Below are 12,886 nucleotides of genomic sequence, written 5' to 3' on the forward strand. Positions count from 1 at the left end.
CAGCCTCCTGGCAACCTTGATGTTACCCCAAGTGTGACAGGGGGCTCTCTCTGAGGCCTCCCACGCAGTCAAAGAATGAGTCCAGGGCCACAGCGCGCAGCACTGGTGAGGCAGAAGCAGGAGCGTGGGGGGTGTGGCCAGCAAGGCAGCAGAACTCTAGCCCCTCCCTAGGTGCTCCGTGACTCGCCTCTCACCCCGCCACCTGGTTAGCTCCAGGACTAGTGCATCAGGTTGTGCGACTTGTGCACTGCACAAAAGGCCCATGCAAGTGGAGCTGACAGCCAGCCCAAGCCCTTCCAACCAAGCTGGGAGAGGGGGCAGCAAAGACCCTACTGGGCTCCTTTCTCCTCTGGAGCCAGGCGCCAGCCCTCTAGGCAGCAAGGCCTGGCCCTGCTTGTACATCCGTCCACACAGTAGCTCTCCACCAGAGCCGGAAAGATCCAGACCTGGCCAATGTCTCTCTGACACCCAGAGCATATCTCAGACACAGGAAGTGGGAAGAGAGGGGTCATTCCCACACCCCCACCCCCACCCCCACCGCCAAGCGAGCCCTTGCAGAGCCCAGGGCCCAGGCCAGCCTCACAGGCCTTCACTCTTGAGGCATGCAGGTGAGGCCCCAGAAGGGTGTCTGCGGTCCTAGCCCCACCCCTGGGAAGAGCTGCTGGGTGGGGCTCTGCCTGCCCGTCCTTCCCAAACTAGCACAGAACCTGTTTTGCAGCCCTGGCTGGCCGGAGGCAGGATCCAGGCCAGAGCTGGTCAGCAGCTACCTGCTGCCCCCTCCCTGCCAGAAAGCCCCCCACTGAGGAGGGGTTCCCAAGCACAGAATTGTTCCCGCAGGGGAGGAGGGCGGGGGTGTGGAGGGGACAGTGCACTAGGACTTAAGTGCCAAAGGGTTCTCCTTGATATATCTAGACTGCAATGCTGTCTCTGTTTTGATTTTTTTTTTTCAAAAGGTTGCTCTGTTTATCCTACTGAGAACAGACAGAACCCAGACCTGTATTTCACAACTTACATAGTTGCTAGCGTGGAAAGACTTTTTCTTTCTTCACATAGGTGGTGGTGGTGTTCGGTTTTCTCCCTAGGAAGCCCTTGGGAGTGCGGTGGGTAGGAGGGGGCTACGTGGCCCACCTCTTCCCAAGCAAGGGTTGTCCTGGGTCCCTGGGGCAGGGAGGGGTGGTCAAGGGCGGACAGCTCAGGCAGCGCTGCAGAACACACCTGCAGGTCCCGGGACCAGGGCCGTGCAGGCTCCGCGTCCCCGTCAGCGGCCCCAGCAGTTCCCAGGGAGCCAGCAGAGGGCAGGGGCTGGGCCGGCAGGAGCGTGACTCCCGCCAGCCCCGACCCCGCCCCGGAGCCCGGCGCGCCCCGCCCCTGGCTATCGCTCTCCGCACGCTTCCGCAGCCCGGCGCGCCAGGAGCCCGCCCGGTCCGCGTGACTCACCTGCGGCCCCCTCCCTGTCTTTCACTTTCACCCAGCACCCAGAAGGGGAGGAACTTCCTCCTCGGTTTCCTTCCTCAGCTTCCCGGCCCTGTACGGAGCCAGAAAAATCCTCCAGCGTGCACCCCCTGCGTGGTTCCTAATGGAAAATGGCGGGGGAGGGGACGAGGGGGGCGCAGAGGCAGGAGGAACACCGGAGCCACCCCGTAGGTGGGAGAGGACTGGGTCAGGAGGGCGAGCCCCTTCCTCTTGTTTTAAATAGGCTTTTCCTGGCAGCAGGGAATTCTGGGCAGAGACTAAAAGCCAGCCCCCAGACATCAGCACCCTGGGCGCCTAGAAGCTGCGGAGTGGGACTGTGTGGCTCCACCTCTCTAAGCGCCGGTCTAGAAGCTGGCCTCTGCAGGGGGAGCCCAGGCAGGAAGGAAGAACATGTGAGGGAAGGGGAGGGGAGCAGCCCACCTTGCCAGCGCCTGCCCTGGCGCCTGGGGAGCAGTAGCCCGGGCTCAGGGCTCGAGGCCTGGGGCCTGAACTAGGGAGGCCCCACGGGGCAGGCAGGCCTGGCCGCAGGTGCCAGCATGTGCCTGGTGGAGGGGCCCAGGCTCGGGGGTGGCTGCTGAGGAGCTGGGAGAAGCAGGGGTGGACTCCAGGATGAGGCTGTAGGACAGGACTCCCGCCCAGGGGAGGTGACAGAGGCAGGAAACAGGTCTCACAGGGGTGCACCCACAGCTGTCGGCTCCCACACCCTCCCCTGCACATCGAGGAGGACCACCACTCAGGCACCAAGAGTCTCTGAAGCTGGGACTGGGACTTGCTTAGAACAAATCAGGGGGCCTGGTCCAGGGGAGGCTGAATCACCCCAGGCTTCCTGCTGCAGCCCCCCCCCCCCCAACACTAAGAGCACAGGAGCACGGACACTCAGGCCTGGGACCCCAAGGGAACAAAGGCTGGGGCTGGAGGGGGCAGGGAGAGCGGGAGATGACTGGGAAGCCAGGAGGAAGGGTAGAGGGGCCCAGCCAGGCGTAGGGCGCTAAGTAGTCGTAGCAATAATGATAATGTGCATCTGAGCCAGCCCGTCTTAAGTGCACCCGTTTATTCCCACAACAGCCTCAAGAAGGCAGGCTTTGCTAATAACTTCACCCCCATTTTGCAGGTACACCAGATGAGGCTCAGAGAAGCTGAGTAACTTGCCTGTGGTCACACAGTGATTCTGCTGCAGAGTCAGGACTTGAACTAGGTCTCTCTCTTTTTTTCTTTAAGATGTATTTATTTATTTGAAAGAGTTACAGAAAGAGAGAGATCTTCCATCTGCTGGTTTACTTCCCAAATGGCCACAATGGCCAGTGCTGGGCCAGGCAGAAGCCAGGAGCTTCATCCAAGTCTCCTATGTGGGTAGCAGGGGCCCAAACACTTGCGCCATCTTCCGCTGCTTTTCCCAGGCCATTAGCAGGGAGCTGGATTGGAAATGGAGCAGCTGGGACAAGAACCTGTGCCTATATGGGATGCCGGTGTTGCGGGAGGCGGCTTTACCCACTGTGCCACAGCATCGGCCCCAGAGCCCAGGTCTCTCTGACTCCAAAATCAAACTCATTCAGTATCTCCAAGATAAGCCACTTAGTGGCCACTTCTTTCCACAGCATGCGCCTCACCACCCCACCGCGAGGGTTTTCTGGACAGATACCCCTCCTCACTGGCTCGGGAGCCCTTCATGCTGACATAACACTTGGCAGGTCATCCTCTCCCACTCTCCCTGAATATAGCAGACCGCTTCAGACCCACAGGAAGCAGAGGAAGCGCCTCACCACCGGGCCAACAGGTGTTGAGGTCCACCTGCAGGGGGCCTGATCCTGGCTGCTGCGGTCCCGCCCTCTGGGCATGGGCTCTCGGGGCCCCTGGGACCCCATCCCTGGCTGTGTTCTGGGTGCTGCTGATGGGGCTTCCAGCCTGCAAGTCGGCACAGCCTGCAAGTCGGCGCAGGCCTCAGCCACTTCCTCCCATTTCTTCCACCTCGCTCGCCACTCCTCTCTCCCTCGGGTGAAAGCCAGCCTGACCTTCCTTGACAAGGAACAGGAAGGAGATCACCTTCTCTGAAGGCTGCCGAGCCCCGAGGTTGCCGGGAAGGGAGAATAAAGAGGAACCCCTGCAGGCAGCTCACCCCACGGGCCAGCAGCAGGGCCTCTGACAACGGGCGCAAGACAGAACAGGGCAGAAGGAAACCCGCAAGCCCCAGGGGCCCCAGACTCTGCAGCCGGCTCATCAGTCTGTCTGACTGTCCGCCTTGCTCTCTTCACTCTCCCTCCAGGCTCCTCTCTCCTGCAACCAATCCCTGAGCAGACCAACAGTTATTCCCGGCCAAAGACGAGGTGAGAGCCAATACCAAAGGCCTAGGAGTTCGGAGGCTTTCCTGGGGAGTTATGGCGAGAAGCACGTTCTCTCTACAAGAAAAGCAGTGCAAACCAAGAAACCAGTGGCGAGCCCACGTGGGTTTTGCAGACACAAGAGGGGAAGGTGTTTAAGAGGGTTTTGCATGTTCAGCACTGATGGTGACACCCCGCCCTGCAGGGATGGCAGCCAACACACACTGCTCCCCCAGGCCAGGAACAGTCCAGTACACACCTGCCACAGGGCAAGGGGGCCAGGCCATGGCCACTGAAGGGACCAGGAAAGTCACTGGCCTACTTGGGACGTTTGGAGTATTCATCTGAGAAACTCGAGTCAAGGTCAAGAGTCAAGGTCACACAGGCCAGGGAGGAGGTGCCCAGCTTGACCCTAGCAGGTGCAGGTTCTGACCTGGGCATTAAGAGCCGACTGGAGGACCCCGGCTCCTTCAGCTTTTAAAGCTCTAGGCTCCTGCTTTTAAACCTGGGCCACTGCAGGCCCCGCCGGCTCAGCACTAGGGAAAGGGGCGGTCAGAGCTCCTGCATCTCCACTCAAGGGCAAGACAGATCGGAGCACGGAATCTGATGAGGCCCTGAACCTCACTGTGAGATTTTCTGGGCATCAACAATGCAATCTCAGAGCAAAGTCTAAACTCCATCCCCTGCGTCCAGAGCCCTGCGTGCACTCCCTACATTGCTTCCGGGCCTTAAACAGGCTGTCACCTCTGAGCCCATCATGCCTGCTGACCCCTGCCACCGTGCTGAGCACACGAAATCCCAGACACCTACTTCCTCATCCTCAGCAGAGGGCAGGCTCCACGGGGCAGTCTACAGACCACTGGACCTTGGCACTTGGTGTGTACCTGCCTCTTGGGATGCTCGTTCAAGACTCACCCAAAGTGAGTCAGAGCCATGCCTGGGCAGAGGCGCCACTCAGCCAGTGTTCCCACCCTGTCCCGCCTGGACCTGACCTCCAGTCTGTCTCCTGATGCACACCAGAGCTCCCCAGGTCCCCAAGATGAGGTGAAAAGGCTCTGCCTCCAGATCTATCTCCCTCCCCTCCCTAGCCCCAGGCCCTTTCCAACTAAGCTGCACACAAGTGCTTCTCCAACTGCTGGCCCACAAGCGACGCACCCCTGGACTCTCACTTGATGTCCCACACCACTTGCAGGCCACCTGGACAAGGGCCAGCCTGCATGCTCCCACCAAGGCTTCCCACCCCAGCCTAGGGACATGAACCCGTGAGACTGTTCACTTTCTGCCTTAAGACACAGAGGTCTGGCTAGGACGCTGGGGGCCACCACAGGAGCCCTCCCTAGAGGAGGCCAGCATGGCCCAGCTGGCCCCCAGGCCAAGCTTCCATCCTGAAAAGCTCTGATACTCTAGAGCCTTTGGCTACAGCCAGACTGGGCAAGTGGCCTGGAACTGCCATCCCGGGCCAACTAGAATTGCCCAGCCCCAAACAAACCTTCCCTCTGGACACACAGCAGCCGTCTGCAATGCCTGTGTCTGCAACTGGGAGTTCATACACAGGCCAGAGGGCCCCGTTTCTCCAAGCCACTGGACACACGAGATCTGGTCTCAAGGGGTTTGCAAGCCAATAAGGAAGGGTGTTCCTATGCAGTAGGGGTGGACCTGCTTCCCACAAGTGCCATGTCCCCTGGGAGATCTGGCCCGTTCCCAGTCCACAGTCCACAGTCCCTGGATCATTCCACTCTAGGCTGAATTTCAGCCCTGAAATGCAGCCTAGGCCGACAGGCTGTGAGGTGGGAGTCCCCGGGGCTCAGCCATCAAGCCGGTGGGGCTCCGACTCTTGGCTGGCGCTGCAGCTGGCTACAGTTTAAGCTTTGACAGTAAAAAACTGACACTGGGTTGCTTTTAAAGGGCTGTGGACAAGAAGGGGATCCTTTGTCTTATAGGGCGAGCTCAGGTCTCCATCCAGTTATCTCCCTTCCCTCCCGCCCCACAGACACCCCTAGGATAGCCAAGGGAAGCCGCTATAAGCAGGCCCAGTTACAGCGGGGAAGCTGATGCACAGGAAAAGGCAGTCACGGGCAAAGCCAGCAAAGGATGGCTCCAGGGTCAGCTTCTGTCGACACTGCAGGGACTGGACGTCTCCCTCACAGTCAAGGGCCACGGGCAGCCCAAGAAAGCCCCCTCCAGCGGGACTCGGGATTCCCAGCAGAAGTACGGTGAAGACGCAGGCTTAGCTGTCCCTGCAACAGGCTTGGCAAATGTCCCTGCAGTCCAGTGCTCCAGCAACGGAACCTCTGATGAGCGCCACTTGGGAAAAGCTGGGGCCCTTGGTCTGTCTGCTGCCACCCTCTCCATGCCCTGTGGGGCTCCCACCACCAGAGGCTGCTCCAGTTTCTCCTTCCGCTTCTGGGAAGAGCTGCCCCTCCCCACCCCCCGCCCCGGCAGGTCTCAGGCAGGCCTCTCTGGGGTTTGTGCTGAGCACCCAGTGCCAGCCTCTGCCCTGGGCCAAGACACAGCGGAGGCCACTCACAGGGGCTTCCCTTCCCACGGCCTCGCCCTGCCGCCTCCCGACCACACACGCCGTGTGCACTCTTGCAGGTCTGCCTCCTGCCCCTTCATCCACTCCACAAGCATCTGCTGAGTGCTGGCTGCAAGCCAGGCACCGGGGAGAAGCAGGAGACGAGGCCCGGGTCGCAGCACACACAGCTGCCAGTCCAGCCGGGAGACACACACACACCACACACACACACACACACACACACACAGAGTAATTATCACGAAAGATGGCCTGTGCAGGGAGGGGCTGCAGATATACTCAGGGAGCGCAGGGGACCCCCAGGAGAGTCCCCCCACTTTGAGCCTTGGCTGGAGCTCTTCCCTCTCTTTGGAAGCCCTGCCTCCACACGAACAATCCGCCTGCCTTCAAGCTCCGCCCCCCCCCCCCCCCCCAGGCAGCCTTCACAGGGCTGTTGTCACCCCTTCTGAATCCTGGTGCTCTTACTCCACCATCCCATATGCTCCTTCAGTTCTGTTTCTGCCCGGAGGCTGGCAGCAGCAAGGCCTGGAGGCAGTGGGCCCCAGTGGCTGTCAGAGCGTTAGGTGTCTGCTCCAGCAGCTGAGCACTGCTCCCTGGTGCCTGTCTCGGGTGGGGAGTGGGGACGCAGACTGCATCGAGGAACCAAAGAAACCTCGCTGTCATGAGCTCCCGCAGCCTGGGGCAACAGCCACCAGCACCCACTGCGGGCCCTGGGTGCGTGACTGCTGCTTACTCGTATAACCACACATTCCCAACTGAGAGAGGAGAGCTTGGCTCTCGGCAGGAACTTGTCCCAGATCACAGAGCTCAGGAGTGAGGGGCCAGAATCCAAATCCAAGCCTGCCAACTCCAACCCCCCCCCCCTTCTTTCTCTCTCTCTCTCTCTCTCTCTCTCTGCAACGCTCTGCAGTTTGTCTCAGTGATGAGCAGTGATTCTCAATTTTCACTGGGTGCACACTGGGGCAGGGGTGTGGCTGAGGGCTGGGGAGCAGGATAGGGGATCAGCAAGGGTTCATAAGCCGCCCAGGTGGTGATGGAGGGACAGGGTCTAGGGTGGCCAAGTCCCCCAGGCCTCACACTGCACCCCACAGTGCCCTGCCCAGGAGACCTGAAAGGGCCTCCAGAGCCCCGGGGGGACTTTGCTCTTGACCAGTCCTAGAGCTGGCAATGCCTCTCGTGCCTGTGGCCCAGTTGAGCGCCCAGGTTTAATGAGTGCAGACGATCTGCTAGGTATCTCATTTAACCCTTATTCTCGTGTCATTTCACAGGCCAGGAATGTCATATTCAAAAATACCTGCTTAACACAAAAGGAAAGAACAGAGGGACAACATAAGACATATAAAAACCATACAGCAATGGGGCCGGCACTGTGGCACAGCGGGTTAAAGCCCTGGCCTGAAGTGCCGGCATCCCATATGGGTGCCGGTTCTATCCCCGGCTGCTCCTCTTCTGATCCAGCTCTCTGCTATGACCTGGGAAAGCAGAAGATGGCCCAAGCCCTTGGGTCCCTGTACCCCCGTGGGAGACTGGAAGAAGTTCCTGGCTCCTGGCTTTGGATTGGTGCACCTCCGGCCGTTGCAGCCATCTGGGGAGTGAACCAGCAAATGGAAGACCTCTCTGTCTCTACCTCTCTCTGTAACTCTGTCTTTCAAATGAATAAAATAAATCTTTGGAAAAAATATAAAAATAAAAACCATACAGCAGGATGGCAGACATAAACCCTACCTTGCCAATAACAGCCACTTTAAATGTAAATGTATTAACCCCTCCAATGAAAAGGCAGAGGCCGGCTGAGTGGAATTTTTGAAAAACACAACCCAATTATATGAGTTTACTAGACAGGCTTCACGCTCAGAGACATACAGAGGTTGAAAGTATACGAAGGACGGTGCCGTGGCTCACTAGGCTAATCCTCCACCTGGGGTGCCAGCACCCCAGGTTCTAGTCCCGGTTGGGGCACTGAATTCTGCCCCAGTTGCTCCTCTTCAGTCCAGCTCTCTGCTGTGGCCCGGGAAGGCAGTGGAGGATGGCCCAAGTGTTTGGACCCTGCACCCGCATGGGAGACCAGGAGGAAGCACCTGGCTCTGGATTGGCGCAGCGCGCCGGGCATAGCAGCCATTTTGGGGGGGGGGTGAACCAATGGAAAAGGAAGACCTTTCTCTCTCTCTCTCTCTCTTTCACTGTCTAACTCTGCCTGTCAAAAAAAAAAAAAAAAAAAGTATAGGAAAAGAGGCATCATACAAACAGTAACCAAAAGAGAAGTTACTAGACTCCAGAGTATGACCAGGCTCATAGCGGATGCAAAAGACTTTAAGACACAAAATTGTTACTAGAGCCCAAAAAGCACATTTTATAACAATACAAGTGTCCGTGTCTGGGTGGGGGGAGGGTTCTAACAGCTGCCCCTCTGCATGTACCCAACAACAGAGCCCCGGAACACATGCAGCAGAAACTGCCCGCATGGAAGACAACAAGAGACAACACAAGAGGAACAGCCACAGGCATCAGCCCTCTACTTTGCTGGTAGACAGCACAACTCAACAGGGGGTCCACGGGGCCTGGAAGAATTGAACTCTGCAAAGCCCAGACCTAAAACATCTGCAGAACGCTCCGCCAGCGACGGAAAACACTCGCCTCGACAGCACGCCCAACATTCTCCGGCACGGGTCCTGAAGTAAGCCGTAAAACGAGTCTCAATCGATTCGAAGGGCTTAGAACCATGATGTGTTCTCTGATCAGCATGGAGATCAAAAACAGAAGGAAACTTGGGAAATGGATAGGAAAGAAAGATCACAAGTAACCTGCCACTTCCTCTTTGGCCTGCGTTCTCTCCACCCCACGCGGAGCTCTGGGCAGCCACAGATCTCATACCCGGGGGGTAAAGCCTGGGTAAGCCCCTCACCCATCCACCCCACACCAGACACACACTGCACCTGACCCCAAGCTTGATCCTGGCATCCAAACAGCTGGGGGACAGGGAGGCCTTGGAGAAACTGTAGAAGTTGGCTCTGCTGTTAAAGAGGCCGAAGCAGGACTCCAATCCTTACCGCCTGCCTTCGAAGTCCCCGCTCCTTGCCTGCCTCTCCCCAAGAACACGCCAGGTCTACCCTTGTGGGCCTGTAAGTGGTGCTGCACTTGAGCCCCTCACAGGGCCAGCCGCGGACTCTGCCTTCCTGCTGCTCCCTCCCACAGCTGCTCTTCCTGCAGAGCGCATAACCTCCCTTCCAGAGAGCCCTGGCCACAGTCCGCCAGGCACCCGAGGCCGCCCCTGGAAGCCGAGTGAGCCCACAGCAGTGCTGACATGTGGTGACCTCAGGGGGAGCTGGACGCTTCAGGGCCGCAGCAGGATCTAAGGCGGCCCAGGCCTCTCTTCAGAGCCAACTGGCAAAGCAGGGCCCAGCTGGGAAAGCTGAACAGATTCCAAGTCTCAAGGGAGACCGGTGTTCCCTAATCCAATTCCTCATTCCACAGAGCAACCCAGAGAAAGAAAGAAATTTGCGTGAGGACACACAGCCAGGAGCAAGGCAGGGCCCCAGAGCCAAAGACTACAATAATAATGCTTCAGGCTTCCATTCCAACAGACCCTGCCTCTTGGGGAGACTTGGGCCAAGCCTGGAGCCAAGGTTAACCCCAACATCACCCAAACAAGGCTTCATCAACACCTCTGACATCTCTTGCGGGAGCTACTGTGCGCCAGGCACTCTACAGACTTTTCCCTGTGTGTAACTTTTATTTTTATTTATTTGAAAGGCAGACAGGGACAGAGAGAGGGAGATTCCATCTTCCATCTACTGGTTCAGTCCCCAAATGCATGCAACAGCCAAGGCTGAGCCAGGCCAAAGACAGGAGCCTGGGACTCAATCCCAGTCTCTCAAGTGGGTGTCAGGGACCCAAGTACTTGAGCCATCACTCTCCGTCTCCCAAGATGCACGTGAGCAGGGAGCTGGACAGAAAGCAGAGCAGCCGGGACTCGAACCACACACTCCAATGTGGGATGCAGGTGTGCCAAGTGTCAGCGTCGCTGCTGCGGCACAACACCCATCCCCTTATCCTAGGAATCCCCATGAGGTAGCTATTACTGCTCCCTTTCTTAACAAGGAACCTGAAAAGATCTGAGCATTCAAAACCTGCGCCCCCACCCCACGCAGGGCAGCGCTGTGGTACAGTGGGTTAAACCGCAGCCTGTGAAGCCAGCACCCCACATCCGAGTGCCAGCTGGGAGTCCGGGCTGCTCTGCTTCTAATGCAGCTCCCTACTAATGCACATAGGAAGGTAGCAATGATGGCCTAAGTATTCAGGCCCTGCCACCCACACGGGAGACCAGGATGTAGCTCCGGGCTTTGGCTGGAGCGGTTTGGTTGTCTCTTCCTCTGTTACTCTGCCTCTCAAATAAATATAGCTCAAAAAACAAACAAAAACATCTGCTTAAGGTCACGGGCGTAGAGAGGCAAGGCCGGGATGGGGGCCAGGCTGACCTGGGTCTACAGCCTTTCCACCCCTCCCTGCCCTGAAGCTCCGGGCTCAGCATCCTGCTTGGATGGCACACGGGGCTGTCAGCATGAATGGCAGCACCTCCTGTGGGCACCAGGAGCCACCGTCTCCCAGGAGAGCAACCTGAGCTGGCCTGGAAACCACAGTGACCTCTGGAAGTATGGCTGGCTGGGGGAGGTGGCTATGAGAGGCTGGGCAGGTGAGCGACTCCGTAGGGGAAGAAGCTGCAGCTGACTACCAACCACGGGGCCAACCTGTGGAAGGCTCACCATCGTCTGCCCGAGAGCAAGCCACACCCACCAACGCTGCACCCACGGTTGGCCAACAGTGCTTTAAAGTTTTATTTTTAAACGAAGCCTTGGGGCCAACATTGTGCTGCAGCAGGTTAAGCTGCTGCCTGTGACGCCGGCATCCCTGTTCCACGTCCAGTCCAGCTCCCTGCTAATGTGCCCGGAAAAGCAGCAGAAGATGGCCCAAGTGTTTGGGCCCCTGCACCACCCAGGAGATGAAGCTCCTAGCTCTTGGCTTTGTTCCGGCCCAGCCCCGGCTGTTTCAGCCATTTGGGGAGTGAGCCAACAGGTGGAAGACTCTCTCTCTCTCTCCCTGTAACTCAAATAAATAAAGAAATCTTTAAGAAACAAAACAGAACAAGAGCCTTGGCTCTTCCCTGCTTGCCAGATGCCCAAATCCCCATGGGGATCAGGCTCCTGCCTTCGCCTGACACCCTGAAGTCTGGTCAAACCAGCGCCATCCTTGGGACCCTACGAATGCCAATGTCCCCATCCAAGACACTGAGCATCAGTACCCAGCCAAGCCACCCACACTCCCACATGCTTCTGCCCAGAGCTTAAGTTTCTCAGTAAAGCTGTTCATAGCACATCCTCAGAGTGGAGATGGCAAGGGCTCACTCCGGAGACCACTGCTCCAAATCTCTAGCTCATGGCTGATGACACTGGGAGGTGAAGTACTCGCACCTGCCCAAAGATACCTGGTATGTGGATAAGGCAGTGGTCAGGGCCTCCCAGGTGAAGTTCTCACAGCAGACTCCTCCCCAGACCTGGGACTGCCCGGCTCCTTGGCCTTGGTGTGGCTCGTCTGCATCCAGCAGGGAGCAGAGCAGAGGGTCTAGTGTGTGAGGTCAAGGCTACTTAAGTCTCCATAAGACCAGGCCCTCCAGCCTGGCCAGCTCTGGGAAAGAGCCAAGACTCACCTGGTAGCCCAGGAGCAGGGTGGGTATCTGCTGGTTTGGGGTGAGAGTAAAGAACGGGGCAGTATAGCTCCCCACACCTGCTAGTGCCCAATAAGCCCAAAAACAACGGCGGGGGGTGAGGGTGTCTCAGTGTGGTGGCCTGGAGTCTCCCAGAAGGGCTGCAGGTGGGCACAGCGAGTTGCCTATAACACCCGCCCGGCCCCGGAGTCAGTTCATTCCCTTGCTCAGGCCCTGGTCAAGGGCCTCTGCCAAACGCCTGCACATTCCTTGCATTGCTCTAGCCTCTGCACAGCTGCTGCAGGGCCTTTCCTCCTGTGCTGATTTATTCTTTATTGTTCCTGAAATACACCCAGAGGCCTTTGGCACAGCACACCGGGCACCAGTGGGGCATCCAGCCCAAAGCCCAAGTCCACACCAACCAGGCTCTTCAGGCCCTGGGCCGAGGCAGCTGCAATCATGGGCCTGGGGTCAGGTCCAGCTGCCAGGAGGGGAAGCCCGAGACCCCACCTACCCCCAGGCTGGGGTTCCCAGAGCTGTTCTCAGGACTATAGAGGCTGGGGGGCGTTTGGGACAGAACCCACACTTGGAAGGTCCCCCAAGAGGCCTAAACTCAGTCTTTCCACTCCTCTGGTGCAGGAGTGCTGGCCAGCAACCCTCAGGGCAACACCTGAGCCCTCATAGCAGGGCCTCGAGGCTGCCTGGGAAGTGCTGGCCACAGGAGTCTCTCCCTCCCTTTCCAACCCCAAATATCTCCCCTATCAGCCAGGCTAACGGTGCCCATATTCCCACACCGGACTGCATTCTCGGGGTTAAAGCACCGCTTCCCGCGCACATGGGATCCGCAGGGACAAGGGCCGCCTTCTC

The 12,886-nt window shown here is 58.3% G+C and overlaps 1 protein-coding gene across 5 annotated transcripts in view; it reads right to left on the reverse strand.

Moving 5' to 3' along the window:
* The window catches only part of MIDEAS (mitotic deacetylase associated SANT domain protein), a 68,502-nt gene that overhangs the window by 22,952 nt on the left and 32,664 nt on the right, over positions 1-12,886 (reverse strand). Inside the window, exon 1 of one of the 5 annotated variants that reach the window (XM_051826008.2) lies at positions 1,013-4,839. The exons of the other annotated variants lie outside the window; for them this stretch is intronic. The gene's annotated coding sequence lies outside the window, so the exon portion shown is untranslated. Of the gene's footprint in view, positions 1-1,012; positions 4,840-12,886 lie in introns of those variants that run through there. 5 annotated transcript variants of the gene reach the window in all.

The sequence above is a fragment of the Oryctolagus cuniculus genome, chromosome 20 (genome assembly GCF_964237555.1).
Source record: "Oryctolagus cuniculus chromosome 20, mOryCun1.1, whole genome shotgun sequence".
Classification (NCBI taxonomy): Eukaryota; Metazoa; Chordata; class Mammalia; order Lagomorpha; family Leporidae; genus Oryctolagus; species Oryctolagus cuniculus.